A 6,838-nucleotide genomic window follows, 5' to 3' on the forward strand; every position below is an offset into this window, starting at 1 on the left:
CTTTATTAAAGAAATTGTTGATGATTACTGGCTCTATGTCAAGAATGACTCAAATTCACCCTGCAAAAAAGTCTATCGTGAACAAATCGTAGCTCAATGACTTCTAATTAACATCGGAAGATCGCAAATAATGCTGTTACCAAACTTATGATCGCAGAAGATCATCAGCTTGGTATTCAATTCAAATTAGCGTTTATTAATATTCGATTATTTTTTTTGAAATTCATTTCCACATCACTAAATTTCCAGCTCATTTGCTGGCAAAAATCAAAATTAATTTATGCTTTTACTTGGCTTTCTTATGATAATTTGTAATTTAAATATTGTGTTATAGTTTGTTTTTATATTTGTATTTTTTTTTCTTTCTGCAGTCAACACAAAAGACTTCAATTGTTAAGCCCTTTTCAAGATGACTCTTTTTTTATTGCGTATTTATTTATCTTTTTTATTTCTTAACACAATTTCGGTTTCCATAGAAAAGAGGCAATAAAAAATAGGTAACACTTCATTTGATATTAAGTAAATGTAACGAATTGTTATATAATATTTAGTTTTCCAAATTAATTGAAGAAAAAAAAAACCTGCCTGTCCATTTACAAAAACAACAACATGACAGCATGAGCGACAACAAATAAAAAACATTGTTGGAATAAATCAAAAAATAGTTTATTTAGAGACAACGATCGTTATCAAAGACTCCAGTGATCTTTGTTAACGATAATGACTTAGTTAACAATAAACTACAATACATATATGTACGTATTGTATTGTATGTATTTCAGTGTTTGTTTGTTTGTATTATTATATGATTTTTTCTTTCTCAATTTTTAATACCGGTTTTATGTTTAAATTTTCAATATTTATTTAGATTTTATAATTTCCCTCTTTGAGCAGAAGATGTTGTTTATAATAGTGACTGATCATGCAGAAGAAAAAGTGTTACTTTACACACATTACCGTTATATTTAATAAAAGTATTTTTTTTTATCGTATTATGGATTTTTAATAAGATGCTTATATTAAACAAAATGAGGTCAATAGCCAGTGATTCTTTAGGTTTCTTAATAAATATAAGTACCAGAACTAATGTAATCTTTAATTAAAGTAAATTCACTTTAAATATTTATAAGTGTTCTTAAAGATTTGGTTAACTTAGTTGGAGTGACTCATTTGCTTAAAAATGGATCTTCACACTAAATTACTAGATTCTTTATTAATTTCAGAGATAAGCTAAAATAATGGACAGTTAATGTTCAATTCTTGTGGCTCTCGTGAACACCATGCGATAATCTGACCAGATTTTTTTTTAATTAAGCGAGTTCATCCGGAGGCCTTGTGGCCCATTGTGGTACCCTTAGAAAAATGTTTTCCTCTTATGCTGAAAATCATACATGAAAAGAGAATACGAGTTTCCCTCCCTAATTCCGATGGCTATGTGATTCCTGTGGTCCCCGTGAGAACCAACCGGTACTTCTAATAAATCTGATCATATCTATTAGTGACACATCACTGAGATGTAGTAGTCTACGCTTTTGATTCTTCCTTCTTTTCATCTAAACAACTTTTACAATAGATATAACGTGTGTAATCCATACATTCCGACATGTGACCAATCATATAGTGCCCAGTAATTATACCCGTAATAAGCCTAATCGAATTCCTATCAAGAGACTAAAGTGTCCTGGTCCTATCCTTTGTCAGATTCGGTCAGAACATTCTGGATATTCTAGAAATAATGATATTTGACCACCTGAGTTCCGTCTTTCTCAACGACCATTCATCTATCAAATTCGATACGGACACCAATGGAGTGTAAATATCCCTTTGCGAAAGAGTAACATCCAGGGACGACCTGTTGGTTGTGCATTCAAATCCTCAAATACTTCATTTCCCCGGATGCCCTCATGTCCTGGAACCCATATCAACTCGTGATGTTGTGTTAGTTGTGCTAGTGAGTGGATACAATTTAGAAGACATTTCGACCTAATAACATTGGAGTTAATAGCCTTGTTTGATGCAAGGCTGTCCAAATAGATATGTATAGTCGAATTATCGAGATTCAGTTCCCGTATTCTTCTCGCGGCTGTATCAATTTACCAGCCCGTGCGCGTTTCTGTCTTTAAACCAATAGTGTAAATTGAGATCACATCATCCTTTAGGATAGAATTCGTGGCCCAATCATCCCTTGGCGATATACTGATCCCTAATGTTGTATAAGTCAACTAGACACTTCGATTTCACCACGTTGGAATCAACAGTCGTTGTTGCTACAATACGGTCCTGGTAGATATCAATATTTGACATCCTGAGATGAAATTCTAAAATTATTTTGGCAGACGATTTTCTCTTGAAAATGGTTACAGATATTTGGCAGTCTTAAAAATTACAAGAATAACGGTGCTGATTATCAAAGAAAATTTTAGAACCAACAGTGAAGAAATTTCCCGAGAAATGGCCTTCAATGAGAGATAGAATCCTGCTGGTGGGTGTTTCAGGCGCTTCTGGACAATATTCTAGAAATATTTCCGTTCGTGGTACCTCATCTTTCGATACAATCTTTAATACAGCTTCCTTTCAAGGTTACAGTATTGAAACGTATTCCTTGATCCATTGTGCTGAATAGTTTCCCTTGCAGTTAAAAATAAGACTACCAGGTTTAAAAGTGCAGTCTGCAAATTATGGTTTTATATAGCCTTTTCTTAGCTCCACTATTTTGCCCAGGGCTGCTGCTTGTATAAGCTTTAGCTTATACATAAGACCACATTGTCATCGGAAAGTCTGATGGAATTACAACCAGCCGTAAAATTTGAGCAAAATCCCTGTACGAAGGTAGAGGAAATTTAAAGGTGTCTATGCTTTTGGTAGGAGGTATACCATCTACAGTTGCACTACCTACACTTTTTAGGGGATTTGGTTTGTCAGGAATTGATCCGTCTAACCTTCCTCTCTTCCTGAGGATATTAAGGTCACGCTTCGTACTTCTTTCATCGACTTTAGGCATATCATTCTTGCCTCCTCGATATCCATGCCTTGCTTCATATAGAGCTTTAGACGTTTTCGTGCAGTCTCACATAATTTTGGTCTATAATTCACTAGTTTTATCTGGTGTACCATGGCATTGGAATTGGCGGATGTAGAGGGTTGCGTGTTAGGCGTTAATTCCAGTAACACGTCTTTTTCATCCGTTTTGATCTGTAGCTGCAACAAGCACCATCACCACTCACATTCAAGTTTTTCTTCCGCAGACCTGGACATTGCAGTTCAACAGGAATGGTTTTCAAAGCAAAGAACACTGAGGAGACATTTTAGTCTGCACAGTTTCAATGGATACACTGATCTCCAAAAAACCTTAAGGCCAAGCTATGCATTAAGATCATTGAAAATGGAATGTTATGCCAGCATACAGCTACCCAATAGGCTACTGTCTCAACATTAGGAATATTCTAGACGCTGATACGCATCTGGTACTAGGAACCATTAACTCGCACCAATATTTCTGGCACTTTAGTCAAGGGAAAGTCAATGAAGTCGACGGTGAATGACGGTGCCCCCAGATTATTGGCAAAGCTTACCTCATAATTGTTGGTTTGAAACAACGTAATGCCCAATAGGTTACTGTCTCGATATTAGGAATATTCTAGACGGCTATACGCATCTGGTGCTAGGAAACTTTAACTCGCCCCATTATCTCTGGCACTTTAGTCCAGAGACGTCACGAATCCATCATCTTAATGACGATAATCCCATACAGATTTTAGGTAACTGCGACAGCTTACTAACCATCACGAGCTATGAAACCTGACGAGCAGTAGTAGGGATCAGACAACCTCATAATTGTTTGTCCACCAAAATAATGAGATTATTCACCGATCACATCTTCAGTGATCTTCCGATAACCACAAATGTCGAAGCAGAGATGATGTTCCGCAAAATTATCATCGCAGCATTTATGTCCTCGGTACCCCATATATTAAACTGCCAACATTTCTTCACTTCGTCAAATGGTTTTATGTAATAAACCAGTAGGAGCGGAACGATGTACCGCACCGTACACCAAATGTATATTATACAGTTTGGGACACCATTTTTCTCCAAAGATCTTCTTGTATCATTAAAAATATCGATCATTTTGTACGCAACGACGTCGATATTTGAATTCTGGACAATAAGTTAAACTGACAATTTGAATGTCACGGAACATATAACCAAGAAAACATTCGGTCTTTGCTCCTTAAGCTAGTTCTTGGGAAGAGTGCATAGAATTGATGCGGTTAGTATCACGTGAAATCTTGTTATACAACTAAGAATAGTGTTCTCTACAATGCTTGGAATTGAGAACTAAAGCCTTCAACGACGCTAATTATATCCTGAATTTCGAGGAGAGTTCCACTGAATATGGCTTGAGACAACTTTGTTGATTAATTGGATCGATTAATTATTTAATTTAAAGATTTCAATAATGTAATTTAAGTACTAAACTTTATCTCATCGTTTTGGGGTCATTTGGTATCATGAGATGACTCATATAGTTGAATTTTTACTTAAATACTACTTTCCACTTCTTTCTTTAACTATTTGATTTAAAGATTCCAGAACTGTTGAGCAGTTGAGGAATACTTTATTTTGAAAGGTTTTTGGGTTGTTAGACGTTGATGAATGGAGACCAGGTTTTGCCATCGTCCGCCACATTTGGGGTCAAGGGAAATCGTCATATGTTAGCTTCATTCGTTAGCTTTATATGGTCATATGTTATCTTGAAAGTCCCGCTGAAGCACACCGTGTGCTCACCACAGCTTATGGTGAATGGTTTGTGCGGTTCACAAGTTGTGATTTTGACATGGAAGACATTGAACGCCCAGGCCAGCTAAACATTTTTGAAGACCAAGAATTGGAGTTATTACTCCATGAAGATTGTTGTCAAACTCAACAAGAGCATGCAAAATCCTAGGGAGCTACTCAAGCAGCAAATCAAAACGTTTGCGAGCAGCAGGATTCATCCGAGAATGGAAAATTGGCTACCATAAGAATTGAAGTCGAGAGACCTTGAAAGAAGATTTTGTATGTCTGAAATGCTGCTTGAACGTTATAAAAGAAAATAATTTTTGCACCGAATCTTTACTTGTGACGCAAAATGGATGCATTACAATAACCCGAAGCGTAAGAGATCGCATGTGAAGCTCGAACCAGTCAAATGATTACCAAACCCAAATATGCATGGCGCTAATTCATTTGAAGCGAGCATTGGCCGACAAATGTCCATCAAGACAACGTTCGGCCAAATGTTGCAATGCGTTTTAAAAAGTTTTTAGAAAGAAGTGGTTGGGAAGTTTTGCCTCACCCGCTTTATAGTCCAGACCGTGCCCCGTCCGACTACTATTTGTTTCGATCGATGCAGAACGCTATCTCTGGTATACACTTCACTTTGGAACAGAAAGATTGGAAAAGGTCATAGTTAACAATGGCCAATACTTTGAATAAATTTATATTGTATAAATGTTTCAAAATAAAAGCGAAAAATTTGAAAATGTCACGCATTTTTAAGTCATATCTACTTTTCCAAGTGTATGGGAACTTGACCTTGTCAACTCTCGAAAATGTAGCGTGATATCGGTTAGTAAACAGTTTGAAACCGAAACTGTCGAGTCATTGATATATCTGATGCAACTCTGTTAGATGATTGTCTTGACAAATGGAAGATGCAACAGGAACACTTTTTTAACAAGCCGATATTAATTGGATCTTCTAAAGACCAGGCCATTGAAATTGTGAAGGTTCTTCATGTGTAAGAAAATAATAGGAAACATGTCTTTATGAATAAAATGGGTAACAAGAGCTGTGAACCAATGTGTAATGCAGCTTTATTATTATTTTTTGTCTATTTTGGCCTAGTGTCTCCCCAGTGTGTTCACTTCCTACACTAATTTCGTTAAACTGCAGCTATTTCAATAAAATTTATAGTTTGATAAAGTTATAATGTAATAAAAATGTTTTTAGGTGCAATAAAATTAATTTCACTTTCTAACAAAGAAAAAAAAAATAATTAAAATGATGTTAATATTGTAAGATAAACAAAATCGATTAAAATTAAATATTAAGGCAATAAAATAAACAAATAACAAATTTTATAAAATCTTCTATAAATTAAGAAAACTTCAAAACTAACAAGACAGTTGCGGAAAACAAAATGAAGTTGACAGTTGTAGTAGCAATATGTTTAGGTAAGTTGTAGAATAAAATCAATATTATTTTTATTTTTTAAATTTAAATATTTTCAGTATTATGTTTGAACTATGAACTTAGTTCTAGTCAACCTTTAAAACGAATCAAACCCAAGAATTTTATAGCCTATAGTGACGGAATACAGGCACGACAAGCCTATCCCGCCGAGGATGACTATTACGATGAGGAAGAAGACGAAGAGGAGGAAGATGAATTGCAGCAGTCATTAAATGAACAAAATTATGATGGCAATGCTGGGGGCCAGGGTGAGGGCCAGTATGGTGGCCAAGAGCCCGAAGAAGAAGACGATAATGAAGAAGACGAGGGTGATGAGGACGGAGAGGGTGACGATGAAGAACGTTTTATGGAAAATAATGCGTTTTTAACAAAAATATTTGATATATTATAAATACTTAATTAAGTATTTACATTAATTATTTATTCAATACTTTGATACTTAATTTTAAGTTAAATTAAATTATTAATAAATTATTGTTACAAACTAAATGAAAAGCAACTCTGTTAATTTTCTTCACTTTTATATTCAAACTCCTCGACTTGATGAGCATTGTTGCGGGCATAGATTTTTTTACGGAAATTACTGCGATGACGATTTGTT

Source organism: Calliphora vicina, chromosome 3, assembly GCF_958450345.1.
Source record: "Calliphora vicina chromosome 3, idCalVici1.1, whole genome shotgun sequence".
Lineage (NCBI taxonomy): Eukaryota > Metazoa > Arthropoda > Insecta > Diptera > Calliphoridae > Calliphora > Calliphora vicina.